Genomic DNA, 16,992 nt, shown 5'->3' on the forward strand with positions numbered 1-16,992 from the left:
TCTGGTGGGGCAAAGGACACAGGGAGCTGGCACCTCTGTGGATCTTGCTGTTGTTGCTGGTTATGGAAATAATAAACTGTCTGACCTAAAAAGGACTGTTTCTTTACCAGCTAAATGTCTCAGCCTTGCATGGCAGCAAGGACAAAGGCTCTGCACACACCCTTTGTCCATACATGTGGATTCCTCCCCCTCTTCTCCACCCAATTCAGCTTAAGTATTATTTAAACTTGAATAACTATGTTAGAAAAGTGATAAGAACTAGTGCTTTTTTTATCATTACAAAATTTTTGTGTTTGGAAGTAGGTTGTGCTCATGATGATTCTGTAACAGACATTAATTCTAGGCTTGAACTGTTGAGTCCAGAACCACTGGTTTCTGTCTGGAGAGTAATCTGCTACATCTTAGTGTTTTATTTTTCATTTTTGGCAGTGTGTGAAATTTTTGTTTTTTTTTAATCTTGGTTTTTGGTTGTTATTTTTTAAATTCATTAATAAGTGAACAGCTTTTGGGGTTGGGGGAGGACAGACTGATTCCACATTCTATTTCCTAGGTCTATTCTAGAAAACATGGTCCCCACCTGGTGCTCTATAGGAATTACAAATGCTTCATTTAATAACATATATTTCTTTTAAAAATTTGCCTTTTCTCTTCCACCCCCAAATAGGTCTGGTATTTGATGAAACTCGTGAAAATAGGTAGAACCTAACTCGCCTCTCTTCTGAAGGATGCAGTGAGTGCATATCTGACTATGACTTTTCAGTTAATTTCTTTGTCATTTCCTCATTTCTTTAAAGTTAATTTCTAACTCCTTTTATTGATAATGAAGAAAAATACTACACATTTAAAACTTTTTCCTTGTTAAGGAAAATTAGATGTAGCAACCAATCCATATTTCCCATAATACTTATATTATCATTATCTCCAATTGATAAAGAAGGAAACTGAGGCTTCTAGAAGCTCTGTGTGATCACATTTTCATGACTCATAATGGCAGAATTGGGACTTGAACTCAGGTCTGTCTGACATCAAGTCATTCCCTTAACCAGTCTGGTCTACTACAGGAAATTACAAAATGAACTTGAATGGAGCTCATAATTTGACAGGGAATTAGAGGCATAGCTATGAAGCAGGGCCTCTTTTTGATTTATATTGGCAGTTATGGCCTCGGGCAGGCCTATAGTAGGGGCTCAAAAACTATGTGCTGAAAATAAATGATAGGCATTAGTAACAGTGTTCTGAGGAGCTGGTACATTCAGCTCTGAGTGGAGTGGGTATATCATAATGTAGAGGCAGCAGGGAAATCCAGAACAGAGGCTCAGGAGAAGCAGGTCACCAAGGCCAGAGAGGGAAATCCTAGAAATAATCTCCTGCAGATGTGTTGAAACAGGTTGGGTCCCTGTGCAGATTTAAATGCCTTTCCTATCTTTTAAAAACATTTTTAGGTCTGAGAACTTAAGATCAGTTTACAGGTAGCCCCATTCCAGTCAGCCTGAGAGTCCACCATTTCTCTCCCTTCAGCTTCTATGTCTGTGTTGATGTTCTACCTGAATGTCTGTTTTCTGCTTTCCAATCTCTTATAGTTCTTCTATCCTGCAGTCCAGAAACATAAAGTTTCTATTTCTTAAAAGGGAAATAAATCACTTTCAAAAATAAAAATAGTAACAGATTCTACTTTCTCCCACATGCTGTCTTTAGAGGCAAACAGACATGGATTCAGTCCTAGATTTTACCTGCTTCCTGTCTGGAATCTTGCCTTGGTTACTTATCCTCCTCAAGACTCTTTAACTCTCCTGAAAAATGTTTTTTTTTTTTTTTAAGTCTAACAGGGTAAAGAGTTATATGAAATTAAATCATGCATATTGGGACTTCCTTGGCCATCCAGTGGTTAAGACACAGCTTCCACTGCAGAGGGTATGGGTCAGGGAACTAAGGTCCTGTAAGCTGTGAAGTATGGCAAAATAAAACAAAAAGTAATGAATATTCTAATAGTGGATCTAGGTGTTTGGCTTTCAGTGATTGGTATTCGTTCACTCCTTTTGCTTACCTTTTCTAATTTGTCTACCTGGCAGCAAGGTTCCCAAGTATCTCAACTACCAATATAACTGAACTGTCACCCATAAAGGGAAAATCAGAAGTGTATCGAGGACAGCTAAGGACTGTAGAAGCTTAATAATTAATAACCTAAAAATACTGTCTAAAATCTGCCATCTAGTGTGGACTTTGTAAAATTACACATTATTGGGCAAATAAATGCTATTATTATCACTAAGGCGTCCCTCAATGGACACTAAGTTGAAATTTTAAATTATCAAGCAGAATGATCAAAAGTAGCATTAAATTTGATTTCCCATTTGGTTTTAATCATAGCTAGATACATAGAGAGGTAAAGAGATAGATAAATGCTAGATAGATTAAAAGATATTGATATGTAAAACAGAGCTTTTGCTCAGAAGGCTAAGGTGGTACTGGAAACCTTTAAATATAAGAACTATCTAATAATGAATTTATATAATTGGCAATAAAAACAAAGAAACATGTTCTCCTTGTTTATCCTTATTGTTGGTAAATGTCATTCCTGATAGGAGAGAGTAAGAAAGTCATTTGTTGGGCACAGTCTCTGTGCTGGGCTCTTAACCTACTTTAGTGGTATTAGTCGCTAAGTCATGTTCGACTCTTGCGACCCCATGGACTGTAGCCTGCCAGACTCCTCTGTCCGTGGAATTCTCCAGGCAAGAATAGTGGGGTCGGTTGCCATTTCTTTCTCCAGGGGATCTTCCCAGGAATCTGACCCAGGAATCAAACTCGGGTCTCCTGCACTGCAGGCAGATTTTTTACCGACTGAGCTATGGAACCTACTTTAATCTCTTTTAAATCTTATCTTTTGCCCTTTGAGTTAAAATATTACAGGCTTCCCAGGTGGCTCGGTGGTAAAGAACTGATGCAGGAGACACTGGTTCGATCCTGGGTGGGGAAGAGAAGGAAATGGCAACCCACTCCAGTATTCTTGCCTAGAAAACCCACGGACAGAGGAGCCTGGCAGGCTGTAGTCCATAGGGTCGCAGAGTCAGACATGACTTAGTGACTAAAACAATGACATTTACCAACCTCATTTTGTCTATAAAAGATGAAGGAATTGACTTTCTAGCACAATTGGTTAATAAAGGCACCCGGATTTGTACCCATGTCTGTCAGCTCCAAAGTTCACGCTCTTTCATCTCCATTCTGCCTTTTATACTTTGATAGATGCTGGAAATAGTGTATCTATGGTGGTATTAATACACTATGTAGTATTAATCCCCTCTTTCATTCTGATATTGGTAATTGATATATCTTCTCTCTCTTTTTCTTGGCCAAACTGTGCCATATGAGGGATCTTAATTCACTGACCAGGGATGAAAGCCAGGGCCTCTGCAGTGGAAGCTCAGAGTTGTAACCACTGGACTGACAGGGAATTCCTTCTTTTTCTTTTCGATCTTGCTAGATATTTGTTATTATTATTATTATTTTTACTCTTTTCAAAGACCTACCACCTTTTAGTTTCATTAATTTTCTGTTTTCTTCTGTTTTCAATTTTATCCCTGCTGTTATTATTTCTTCTGATTGCCTTGGCTTTATTTTGTTCTTTTTCTAGTTCCTTTAAGTTTCTTGAGTCTTAGATTGTTGACATGTAAGCTTTCTTCTTTTCTAATATTTAATGCTATAAAATTCCCCCTACACATTACTGTAGCTGAATTTCACCAATTTTGTAATATATTTTCATTTTCATTCAGTTTAAAGTGTTTCCTTCCCAGTTTTATTCAGATTTCATTTTCATTCAAATTAAAATCTTTTCTAATTTGAGATTTCCTTTTTGACCTATGAATTATTTAGAATTATGTTGTTTATATCCATCTGATATTACTTCCCTCACATCTGAATGTTCTTTAGCAATTTTTTAGAGCAGATTTTTTTTTTTTTTGCAAAAAAAAGTTCTTTAAGTTTCCTTTTATCTGAGCATGTTTTTATTTCATCTCCATTTCTGAAGGATGTTTTTACTGGATATAGAATTTTGAAATTCTGAGTTGACATCTCTTTTTATTTGGCACTTTAAAATGTTATCCTTCCTTCTGCCTCCACAGTCATTTGAATCTGTTATTCAAATACATTGTTATTCTCTGGCTATTTCCAAGATTGTGTTTGTCTTTACTTTTACTTTTTAGTTTACTTTAGTTTTCAGCAATTTGATTGTAATGTATTTTGATTCAAGTTCATTTGTGTTCCTATATCATGTTTGCTGACCTTCTTAAAACTGTAGCTTATTGTTTCTTGCCAAATTTGGTAAATTTTTAGCCATTTTTCAAATATATATATGTGTGTGTGTGTGTGCACACACATACAATAATGCACTCTTTCCTCTCCTTCTGAAACTCCAGTGACATGGATGTTAGCCCTTATGTATTGTTCACAGATGCATGAGGTTCTGTTCATTTTTGGCAGGGGGTGAATCTTTTTTTTTCTCTGTTGTTCTACTTAGATCGTATCCATTGATCTGTCCTCAAGTTCATGACTCTTCTGTTACATTCTTCTGTAAAGCATTTCTTTGTGTTGTTGTTGTTATATTTTCAGTTCTAAATTAAAAAAAGAAGAACCCTACTTTTGCCTAATTTATTTAAAGAAAGATGCTATCTTCTAGCATTTTTTTTCTATTAGTAACTTGGTTGGAAATGCTAATTATTATTTTTCCCTAGATTTTGCAGTTATCTTCACTACTCAGCTGGGCTGATGGGCAGTTGTTTGCCAGTCACAGCTGGTTTTAGCTATGAAGTTATGCACATGTACTTAAACAAAACACAAAATGTAGTGAAGAATCTATCCCAGGTTCCCTTTAGTTATTTAAATTTTCAGTTCTTTTGAGAAGTCTATTGGGATATGTTTCTTCTCAAAGTTTAAATCTCCCTTCTAAGATGTTTAAATATATGCATCCCATAAGGGCAATTTAAACTTTAGGGGAAAATGTTTCACTTTTACTTCAGATTATACATTCTAAGAAGCTTTTAGCTTCATCCTTTTGATAAATTACAATTCTTTTTTGTTTCTTTTTGTTTTTTTAATTTTATTTTTTGTGTTCCTTTTTCTCCAGTTCAATTCTTTTTGTTTGAATATTTGGACTATTGTTCTCTGGGAAATAACTGCTCCCCAAGAGAACCTGATAAAAAGAGCATCTAAAAGTGTCCTCTTCACTTTTTTCTTTTTTTTTTTCATTGAGTTATAATTGATATATAACATTGTATTAGTTTAAGGTGTAGATTTGATCCACTTATATATTGCAATATGATTACCATTGTACCATTAGCTAATACCTCCATAATGCCACATGATATTCATTTCTTTTTTCTGGTGAGAACACCTAAGATCTAGTTCTTAGACACTTTCAAGTGTATAATACAGTATTGTTAACTATAGTCACAATGCTGTGTATTCAGTTCCCAGAATTTATCCATTTTCTACCTGCCCATTTATGCCCTTTGACCAACATCTTACCAGTTGCCTCACCCTCTTCCTAATTTCCCCACCCTAAAACTTCTCTTTGGGTTTTCTTTATATCTTGTATTTCTTTGCTAAGAGTTTCTATCTTTCTAGTCATTTCAAGAGTATTTGCCTCTACTTGGAGTTTTTTTTATTAATAGCTGCTTTAGATTTTTTATCAGACAATTTCAACATCTGTATGATCTCTGTTTTGACATGTGTTCATTGTCTATTCCCATGTAAACTGAGATTTTCATGTCATCATTTGTGATGTAATTTTAGATTGCATCCTAGGCATTGGGAATATAATATTGTGAGACTGATTTAAATCCTATGAAGTAGTTTGTCTTTGTTGCTTTAGGAGGCAATTAACCCTATTTGGTTTTATAGAATGTCCCTCATTTTGAGCCTGTGTGATGTTCTCCAATAATTTATGCAAAGTCTAGGTATAAACAAAGGAAAACGAAGCTGAAATAGCATCAAACATTAGATATAGATTTCATAAAAATATATTCTTGTGGAAAGCATGGTGCTGACAAAAGATTCCCCAATATGAAAAATAACAAAGGATCAAGAAGACTAAACAGTACAGCTGCTAGATAATTAATCCTCTTAAGTATAGCTAATGAAATTAGGTCAACAGAAATGGTTTTTGTCATCAGCGGGGATTCCAGCCTTCTCAGAGGCATCACTGAGGCACTTTATGTAGGCAAAGCCATACCTACCTTGAACACAACTATCACCAGCATCTCTGACATTTCAGGGTGTGAAGTGGCACTCAATGAATATCCATTCACTGAGTTACTGAACTACAAGGATTACCTGGAGTTTGCACCTTTAGTTTCATGGTTATTTTATTTTGTTCTTTTGTTTGCTGTTGTTAAATTACAGGAAGTTAGAACAGAGGAAAATAGAAAATTTTCTGCCTTCTATATAGAATCTGCAGCTATTTTTTTTTTTTTTTTTAATTGCAGGAGTGGAACTAGTAGCTAAAAGACTCAGTGATGTGAAATCCTTTCCAAGTCTGATCATGTAAAAAAAAAAAGTCACCTCTAAGAGGAGGGGTGGAACAGGGCAGGGTGAGGAGGTAGGCTGACTTCTGCAGTCTCATATGGACAGCCTTTGGAAAAACTTATTTCCAAACCTGGAAAAACCCAGAATCTAGTTCACACATGACCTCCTTAAAAAAGTAGTAGGGGTTTAAGTTCTACCAAGCAACAGGTAAATGGAGAATATTTGGCAAAAGATATGGCAAATATGAAGAGGGGTGTGGGAAAATGGAAGTAAACTAATGTTAGTCTCTTCTGTAACTGTGGTATTTCTTTAATAAGAATTAGCTCATAAGCCATTGACAAATAGGCCTATGCCAGTATAACAGTGGAAATATTGTGGGTTCAAGTAGAATTTTCCTCTGTACATTAATGTTTGGGAGCCGTTGCAGCAGCAGTTTGGTACCCTTCTGCTGGATCAAATGCCCTAAGGAAGGAAAGGGTGTCACAAGGAGGGACTTGTCAAAGGAGTATCCCAAGAACTGACAGTTAAGGAAAATTCAGCCTTTCTTAACGGTATGTTCTCTCATACTGTTCTTAAATGTTTTGGTCCTACGACCCCTTTAATACTCTTGAAAATTGTCTTTGTGGGTCTACCCACTGACATTTATTGATATTACATCAGGTTTTAAAACAAAAATATTGAAATGCAATAATATAGTTGCCTTTCCATTAGCCTTCAGAGTAGTGATGAAATCACTCCTAGTTGTAGCCTCAGAAAACTCCATTGTGAATGAAAAGGCCAATAAAATTTCTGTATTATAATGAAAACAATTTTAACCTTGCCAGTTCCTGGAACAAACTTTGAGAACCACTGCTCCAAAAAAAATCACAGCTTAGAAATAGGGCCTTTATTTTCTGGAAGGATTTAGACAGGCGCCCTAGGGAACCTAGACCAGGACCTGTGCTGCTATAGTAAACTAGACAATGACCTGCAGAATTTATAGGGGGTGTCCTGGGATGCTGTGCTATTTCCAAAAAGGAACAGAATATACCAAGTAACTAAACACGAATTGCTGAGAAGGATACACTTACTTCTTTGGGTATGCACTTAAGCTTCGGGTAGCTTCTGAAAAGATACTGGAACATTGATAGCCTCACAAGCTAAAGACTCACTTGAAGAGGACAGCCAACAAAATAGGAATGAATCTCTCTGATGAAGGGGCTAGATAAAATCAGGAAACATTTAGCAAGTAATCTAAATCCAGTAAACAATATGCTTGTTATAGTGTAAACTAAGACAAAAATATAAAGAAATCTTATAAAAGTTTTAAATTTATAGAAAAATGCCGAGGAAGAATTTAGTATGCCTTTTAGAGGAGAACTTCCATGGTGGCTCAGCAGTAAAGAATCTGCCTGCAATGCAAGAGACACAGGAGATGTGGTTTCAATGCCTGGGTTGGGAAAATCCTCTGGAGAAGGAAATGGCAACCCACTCCAGTTTTCTTGCCTGGGGAATCCCATGGACAGAGGAGCCTGATGGGCTCCGGTTCCTGGGGTGACGGAGAAAGATATGACTAAGCACAAGCTACTTTTAGAGGAGATAAGATATCTCTTAATGAAGGAAAACTACTTAAGGAGAAAGTTAAGTGTATTCTGTCATGTGACAGGAAGAATAAATTGAAATGAGCAAAACAGAAAAAACTGAAAGTACATCAGAGGTCTCCAAAAGAGAGGAAAGGATCTCTTGATCATAAAAGTGACGATGCTAAAGTTTTGAGTAATTGTTTTGCACAGATCAATCATGTGCAGATCAGTTCTGAAACTGAAGCCAAAAAAAGAAAATAAATTGTATTTTCTGAGTTAAATAATGGAGGGGCAGAGGATCACCAAGATAAGAAAGTGGAAGAAAAAATATATATTATTAATTATCTATTGTGACATAATAAATAACTCTAAAAGTTAGTAGCTTAAAGCAGCAATGATTTATTATTATTTTTAAATGATACTCTGGATGGGTTGACAGTTTATCTGCTGGTTTTACCTGAGTTCACTGGTACAGAAACATTCAGCTGAAAGATGGTTGAACTGAAAGATGGTTGGACTGGAAGATCAAGGTAGCTTTATTCACATGTCTGACAGCTGGTGGTGTCCATTGGGAGCTTAGTTTCTTTCCCATGTGACCATTATTCTCTAGAAGGTTAGACTGGCTTTCCTTTTTTTATGGCCTCAGGGTAGCATCATAATAAGGTGAAAGCAGAAGCTGCAATGTCTCTTAAGGTCTGGTTTTGGAAGTCACAGGACATCATTTTTGCCACATTCTGCAGATTAAATCAAGTTACAATAACAGTCCAGATGCAAAGGGTGGGGAAATCGATAACCTCTTGATGGAAGCAAGAGTGGTCATTGCATAGATGCGTCGGAGAAATCTGTGGGCATAATTTACAACTTATCATAACAGAGAATGAATATGACAAAGACCCAAGTCTTTTTTTTTTTTTTTGAGAGTTGAAGCAATTTCTTTAATTTTATTGGAATCCAGGACACAACGAGAAAAACACCCCAAACTACATGGAGACAGAAGACTTCTCCCCAGCTCCCCTAGATCTAGAGTGGGAACAACATGGGGTGGAGCAGCTGGGGGAGACCTTGAGCCTCAGTCCAGCCCTGCAGGCTCCAGGCCTATGGGAGCGGAGAGTAATGGCGAGGCAGGGCCCAGCCTCCACGTCAGAACTGCTGAGGGGAGGCTTCCTGGAAAGACTTGTCCATCTCTCCCACACTCCTGCGCAGGGCAGGGAGCCCACAGCAGTCAGAGGTCGGGCCATGGACACATTCCTGATTGAGAAGCAGCTGGAGTGGAGGCAAGAGACACAATTATCTGGGCAGAATCAGTTGCAGAGGGTAGGAGGTGGGGCCTGGGAGGGCCCCATGGGCCAAACCCTAAGGTCACCAGAGAGGGCCCAAAGAGGGTCTAGTGAGTGAGGTCCTGAGTGAGTGGGTCAGCGGCTGGGCCCCTTTCTCCTGCTGCCTACAGCCCCTCCAATACTGCTGTTGCAGGGAGGGCCCCACCTCCAGGGAAATGGGATAAGAAAGCAGCCTACCCCCTGCGGCAGACAGGCAGGGGCTGAAGCCAGGAACGAGGGCCTGGCCAGGCTTTGACCTGTCTGCCCCAGAGGCCTGTGGGAAGAGGATGGGTCCAGAAGGGTGAGAAAGGGGCTCGACTGGCTCAGATCCAAGATGGTGCCATGCATCCTGAGTCCCCTGTTAGCAGGGGGACTGTGCTGGGGGACAGCAACTCTGGTTAGACAGGAGGCAGCAGCTTCTCGAGAAACTCCTTCACGGCTGCCATCTCCTGAGGACAGGAGCTGTGCATGACACCTGGGTACATCTTGAACTGGACCCTGGCAGGTGTGACAACGGACCAAAGCTGCTCAGCTGTCAGGGCCCCAAACTGTTCAGGAACCATGGGGTCCAGCTCTCCATGGCACTGAAGGATGGTCAGGTCCTTGGCACTGCCATTGGCTGCCTGGGGGAAGGCCTGATGCAGAGGTAGCCAACAGCTCAATGCCACAGTGCCAGCCAGAGGGTGGGGGCAGCTGAGGGCTGTGTAGAGGGACATAGCTCCACGCTGTGAAAAGCCTCCCAGGACGATCTGGTTGGCAGGGGTCCCATTCTTCATTTCATGCTCAATCAAGGCCTTGATGTTCTCTGCTGCTTTCTTGATGCCAGCCTCATCCTCTGGCGTGTCTGGATTCAGCCCCATCAGGTCAAACCAGGAGTGCATGGGGACAGATGTACTTGATGTGAGGGAGCCGGATGCTGGAGAGGGCATCAGCCCAGCTCTGCCCTGTGTCTCCAAGTCCATGTAAAAAAATAACTGCAGCTGTTTCCTGCTCAGCTCCAGACACAGTGGCAGCGTTGGTGAGCAGGGGCACAGACATGGTGTTAACACATGTATACTGCAGGGCTCCACGGCTGGGGCCTCTACTCCTTGGGGGTTTCAAGACCTCTAGGGAGATTTTCCTCTTTCTCCAGCACAGACACACGCTCTTCCCTCCTCGACCGACCCTGCCGGGACCCAAGGTATTTAAACGTTAGTTTAAGGAGAGAAACCATTTACAACTTTATCTGAATTATGAGACATCAGTTATGCATGATTGGAAGAGCACTTAAGGGAGGTGGAACAGGATACCTGATCATTGTAGACTGTGCAAAATCCCTAGAAAATATAAAACTTCAAGCCAAAAACTGAACTCATTGATCAGACAGAATTTCTTGCTGGAAATATTTGAGCATAAAAGAAAGATAAGGAGCAGTCAGGTTCAGAGGAACAGAAATATTAAAATTTAATATTTTAAATTCAGTGAATTTGATAAAATAGAGGGAAACTATAGAATATGAAAATACCTTATAAGGCAAAATTTTGTTCTGCAGAAAAAAGCCTATGACAACTGGATCTTTGTGATACTGACAGCTCTATTGCTGGAGAGATGAAGCAAACCACCTTTCTGAGAGAGAACTTATTAGAGGAATGAGTTTTTAAAAGATTGGTAATGCTAGTAGAAGTGATAGAATTCCAGCTGAGGTATTTAAAATCCTAAAGGATGATGCTGTTAAAGTGCTGCATTCAATACGTGCAGATTTAGAAAACTCATCAGTGATCACAGGACTGGAAAAGTCAGTTTTCATTCCAATTACAAAGAAGAGCAATGCCAAAGAATGTTCAAACTGCTGTACAGTTGCGCTCATTTCACATCCTCACTAGGTTATGCTCAAAATCCTTTAAGCTCAGCTTCAGCAGTATGTGAACTGAGAACTTCCAGATGTACCAGCTGAATTTAGAAAAGGCAGAGGAACTGGAGATAAAATTGCTAATATGCATTTCTCCAGAAAAACATCTATTTCTGCTTCATTGACTGTGTGAAAGCCTTTGACTGTGTGGTTCACAGCAAACTGTGGAAAATTCTTACAGAGATGGGAGTACTAGACTACCTTACCTGTCTCCTGAGAAACCTGTATGTAGGTCAAGAAGCAACAATTAGAACCAGAGGTGGAACAACTGACTGATTCCAAATTGGGAAAGGAGTATGACAAGGCTGTATATTGTCACCCTACTTATGTAATATCTATGCAGAGTTCATCATATGAAATGCCAGATCACAAGCTGGAATCAAGATTGCCAGGAAAAATATCAACAACCTCAGATATGCAGACAATACTGCTCTAATGGCAGAAAGTGAAGAGGAACTAAAGAACCTCTTTATAAGGGTGAAAGAGGAGAGTGAAAAAGCTGGCTTGAAACTCAGCATTCAAAAAGCTAAGATCATGGCATCCAGTCCTATCACTTCATGGCAAATACATGGGGGAAAAGTGGAAGCAGTGACAGATTTTATTTTCTTGGGCTCCATAATCACTGTGGACAGTGATTGCAGCCATGAAACTAAAAGACGCTTGCTCCTGAAGAAAAGTTAAAACAAACCTAGACAACATATTGAAAAGCAGACATCACTTTGTCAACGAAGGTCCATATAGTCAAAGCTATGGTTTTTCCAGTAGTCATGTACAGATGTGAGAGTTGGAGCATAAAGAAGGCTGAGCACTGAAGAATTGATTCTTCTGAATTATGGGGCTGGAGAAGACTTGAGAGCTTCTTAGACTTCAAGGAGATCAAACCAGTCAATCCTAAAGGAAATCAACCCTGAATATTCATTGGAAGAACTGATGCTGAAGCTGAATATCCAACACCTTGGCCACCTGATGCGAAGAGCTGACTCATTGAGAAAGACCCTGGTGCTGGGAAAGATGGAAGGCAAAAGGAGAAAGGGGCTTGAGGTTGAGATGGTTAGATAGCATCACCAACTCAATCGACATGAGTTTGAGCAAGCTCTGGGAGATAGTGGAGGACAGAGAAGCCTGGTGTGCTGCAGCCCACAGAGTGGCAAAGAATTGGACACGACTTAGTGACTGAACAGCAACTAATTTTCAACAATGCTGTGAAAACCAGGGACTGTTAAAGCAACATTTTGTGGTCTCTTCCAAATTAATACACACATCTCATTTCTAAGATGCAGAGTCCTTTAATTTCTATTGTAGTCAGAGACTATAAAAGTAGCAGTAGAATATCTGATGTCTCTCTCAATGAAAGGATCTTTTAAGTTTATGCCTGAGGGTGGAGGAATGCAGTACTCCTTAGTGATTCAGGATATCCTGTGAAATTACAAGTACTTTATGATCATTATGGAAGAGGTGTACTTAGACTGGGACCCTAGTATGGTGCTAGTTAATATCCCCTAAATTCCTCCCCTTTTACCACAGCGGATGTCTTTGTTGACTCTGGTACAAATCTCAACCCTTTTCAGGTTCACCCATCACAAGCGCACTACTAGCAGAACTTCTGTCTTCTCCTGGTCGGTTTTGACCACATTTTCCCACCACAGGGACTTCATGGGCCTAAAACTTTTCTTTTACCTTTTATTTCTGGCTCCACCTGAGGTCTAGAAGCATCTTACCTGGCCTCTACCTGAAATATATAGCTTGTTCTATGGTTATTAAACCTATAAATCCTGACCTTTACCTTTTATCTTTAGTAATATGATTTTGATAATTACAAATAATGCTTCTCTTAACATGTATTTTGATCTATGTATACATGCAGACTTAGGGGAGGAGGAATTGCTGGGTCACAGGGTAAGCATATGTTCAACTTTAGCAGGCAATGCCAGTTTTCCACAGTGGGAGTGAGCACTTGAAAAATATATAAACAAAAGTCTTTCAGTTAAAATTAACTTGCTGAAGATCCCCAAGCATTTTTTTTTTCGTAGAAACTTATGATGAGTCATAGATCAAATATGTACATGTATTTTTTAAAAAGCATTATTTGTTTCTGCTTTTGTTAGGGACAGTTTCTCCACCAAATAGAACATTTTGTTTGTATAATTCATACCAGAGTGCCATTTCCTAGGATATTTCAATAAAGCTTGAATGAGTGAATTAATAGTTCTTCTCCATAGATTGATTTAATAAATCAGATGCACTCCAATACACTAGAAATTATATGGTATTTAATGGCTAGATATAAGATAGACTTATTACTCCACATAATTTTTTCTGGGGTTTACAATGTAAAACAATACACCTTCTTCCATTAAACCTCTGGCTTATACACTAAAGCAGTTGATTGACATGCACATGGTATTGTCATATGCTGTCAGAAATGGACCTGCTGCTTTCCACCAGAAGTGATGTCAACAAACTTAGGAGAAAAAATATTTTAAAATCACCCCTCTTTATATTTAAAAAAAAATTAAAAGCACATACCTTGTTTTAGTGTGCTTTATAGATAATGCAGTTTTTACAAATTGAAGGTTTGTGGAAACTCTGCACTGAACAAGTCTATGGGTACCATTTTTCCAATAAAATTTGCTCCCTTTGTGTCTCTGTGTTGCGTGTTGGTAATTCTCACAATAGTTTGAATTTTTTAATTTTTGTATTTGTTATGATGATCTGTGATCAGTGATCTTTGATGTTACTGCTATAATTGTTTTGGGGCACCACAAACCACATCCCCATATAGGATGGCAAACAGTTGATAAATCTGTGTGTTCTGACTACTTCACTGTCCTCTCTTCTCTCTCTCCTTGGGCCTCCCTACTTCCTGAGACAAAACACTGTTCAAATTAGACCAATTAATAACCCTACAATGGCCTCGAAATATTCAAGTGAAAGAAAGAACTGTGTGTCTCTTTAAATAAAAAGTTAGAAATGACTAAGCTCAATGAGGAAGGCATGTCAAAAGCCAAGGTAGGCCAAAAGGTGGGACTCTCAAGCAAAGTAGTTAGCCAAGTTGTGAATGCGAAGAAGTTCTTGAAGGAAATTAAAAGTGCTACGCTAGTGAATACATACATGATAAAGTGAAGCAGTCTTTTTGCTGATATGGAGAAAGTTTGAGTGGTCTGGAAGGAAGATCAAACCAGCCACAATATTCCCTTAAACCAGAGCCTAATCCAGAGCAAGGCCCCAACTCTCTTCAATTCCATGAAAGCTGAGGTGAGAAAGTTACAGTAGAAAAATTTGAAGCTAGCAGAGGTTGATTCATGAGGTTTAAGGAAAGAAGTCATCTCATAAAAGTACAAAGTGAAGCAGTAAGTGCTGATGTAGAAGCTGTAGCAAGTTACCCAGATCTAGCTCAGATGAAGGTGGTTACTCTAAACAACACATTTTCAAGGTAGATGAAACAGCCTTACAATGGAAAATGCCATCTAGACTTATATAGCTAATGGGCAGAAGTCAATGGCTGGCTTCAAAGCTTTAAAGGAGAGAATGACTCCTTAGTAGGAGCTAATGTGGCTGGTAACTGGAGGTTAAAGCCAATGCTCATTTATCATGTAGAAAATCCTAGGGCCCTTAAGAATTATGCAAATTCTACTCTGCCTGTGCTCTATAAATGGAAAAAGAAAGCCTGGTTGGCAGCCCATCTGTTTACAAGATGATTGACTAAATATTTTAAGCCCACTGTGGAGACCTACTGCTCAGAAAACAGATTACTTTCAAAATATTGTTGCTCATGGACAATGTACCTGAGCACCCAAGAGCTCTGATCCAGGTATACAACAATATTAGTGTTGTTTTCATGCCTGCTGACATGACATGTGTCCTACAGGACAGATGAAGGAGTCCCATGGATGAAGGAGTCATTTTGACTTTCAAGTCTTATTATTTAAGAAATACATTTCATAAGCTATTGTGGTAATAGTTTTCCTATGATGGATCTGGACAAAGTCCATCGAAAACCTTCTGGAAAAGATTAAGCATTCTAGATGCCATCAAGAACATTTGAGATTCATGGGAAGAGGTAAAAATAGCAACATTAAGGGAATTTGGAAGAATTTTATTCCACTCTTCATGGATGGCTTTGAGAGGTTCAAGACTTCAGTGGAAGAAGGAACTGCAGGTGTAGGGGAAATAGTAAGGGAGCTAGAATTAGAACTGATGCCTGAAAATGTGGGTGAATTGCTGTATCATCATGAAACTTGAATGGAGAAGGAGTCACTTCTTACAGATGAACAAAGAAGGTGGGTTGTGGAGATGGAATCTACTCTGGAGAAAGGTGCTGTGAAGATTTTTAAAATGAAAGGATTTAGATTAGTACATGGTAAAGCAGTGGTAGCATTTGTGAGGATTGACTCTAATTTTGAAAGAAGTTCTACTGCGGGTCAAATGCTATCAAAGAGCCTTGCATGCTACAGAGAAATTATTTGTGAAAGGAAGAATCATTTGATGTGGCAAAGTTTATTGTTGTCTTATTTAAAGGAATTGCCACAGCAACCCCAGCCTTCAGCACTCACCACTCTGATCAGTCAGCAGCCAGCAACACTGAGGCAAGACCTTCTACCAGTAAAAAATTTACAACTTACTAAAGGCTCAGATGATGGGTAGCATGTTTTAGCCATAAAGTATTTTTAAATTAAAGTCTGTACATTTTAAAGACATAATGATTGCACACTTAATAGACTACAGTATAGTGTAAACATAACTTTTATATATACTAGGAAACCAAAAAATTGATTTGACTCACTTAATTGCAGGCTCTGGAACAGTTCCCACATTTTCTCCAAGGTATGCCTGTATATTGTTTGCTTGCAACTAAAAAGGGTTTGAAATATCAGTATATATAGAGCTGAGATATAATATGGTTGAGAAAGCTTAAAAAATTAAACTAACATAATTATTGTAATGGAGTATTACATTTCATAGTGAGTTACCGACAACCCTGATAAAACTACCCAAGTAAAGGAAACAAAAAGAGAGAAAACTCCTTCAGTTACAGAGATTCTTAAGGGTCAGTAGGACCAAAGGAAAAAGTAGCTCAGTCTCCTTTTCATTTGTTTTTCCCTTCACATTTTCCCCGTTCTAATCAGCAAAAAATTTCATTCAATAGGAAGGGAAAGGTTCAGAAGTTTTACCCTTTGTTTAGCCAGTTAAATCAACCTGGGTAGTCCATTTGTCAAAATGGGTAAGAAAATTGCTATAACAAATACACAAAAATTTAAAAAATATATAAAAATTAACATACTAAATATCTGAAAATCTTTAAAATATAAATGTCACATATAAAGTGCATAAACCAAACCATAAGTGTACAGCTTGATGTATTATACAATTATTATCATCCAGGCTAAAAAAACAACATAAGCAGCACCCCAGAGGTTCCTTTCCCCTCCCCAATTGTTCCACCCATTTCTTCTCAAAGGTAACCATTATTTTGACTTCTAACACCATAGAATAGTTTTATCTACTTTTAAATGTTATAGAAACACATTTAAAACTAGATGGATGTTTAAAAGTAGAATACCTGATGGAATAAGACAGCATGTATTCTTTTGGGTCTGGCTTCTTTCACTTACCATTTTATTTGTGAGATTTAGCCATTCTGTTATGGGTAGCAATAATTCATTTATTTTTTATTGCTGTATAGTTTTCCATTGTAGAACTGTACTGA

General features: G+C 38.5%; 1 pseudogene; it reads right to left on the reverse strand.

The window, feature by feature from the left end:
• Positions 1–9,010: 9,010 nt before the first annotated feature.
• LOC110144614 (acyl-protein thioesterase 2 pseudogene) lies at positions 9,011–10,512 on the reverse strand (annotated as a pseudogene).
• Positions 10,513–16,992: the final 6,480 nt, after the last annotated feature.

This window comes from Odocoileus virginianus, chromosome 18 (genome assembly GCF_023699985.2).
Source record: "Odocoileus virginianus isolate 20LAN1187 ecotype Illinois chromosome 18, Ovbor_1.2, whole genome shotgun sequence".
Classification (NCBI taxonomy): domain Eukaryota; kingdom Metazoa; phylum Chordata; class Mammalia; order Artiodactyla; family Cervidae; genus Odocoileus; species Odocoileus virginianus.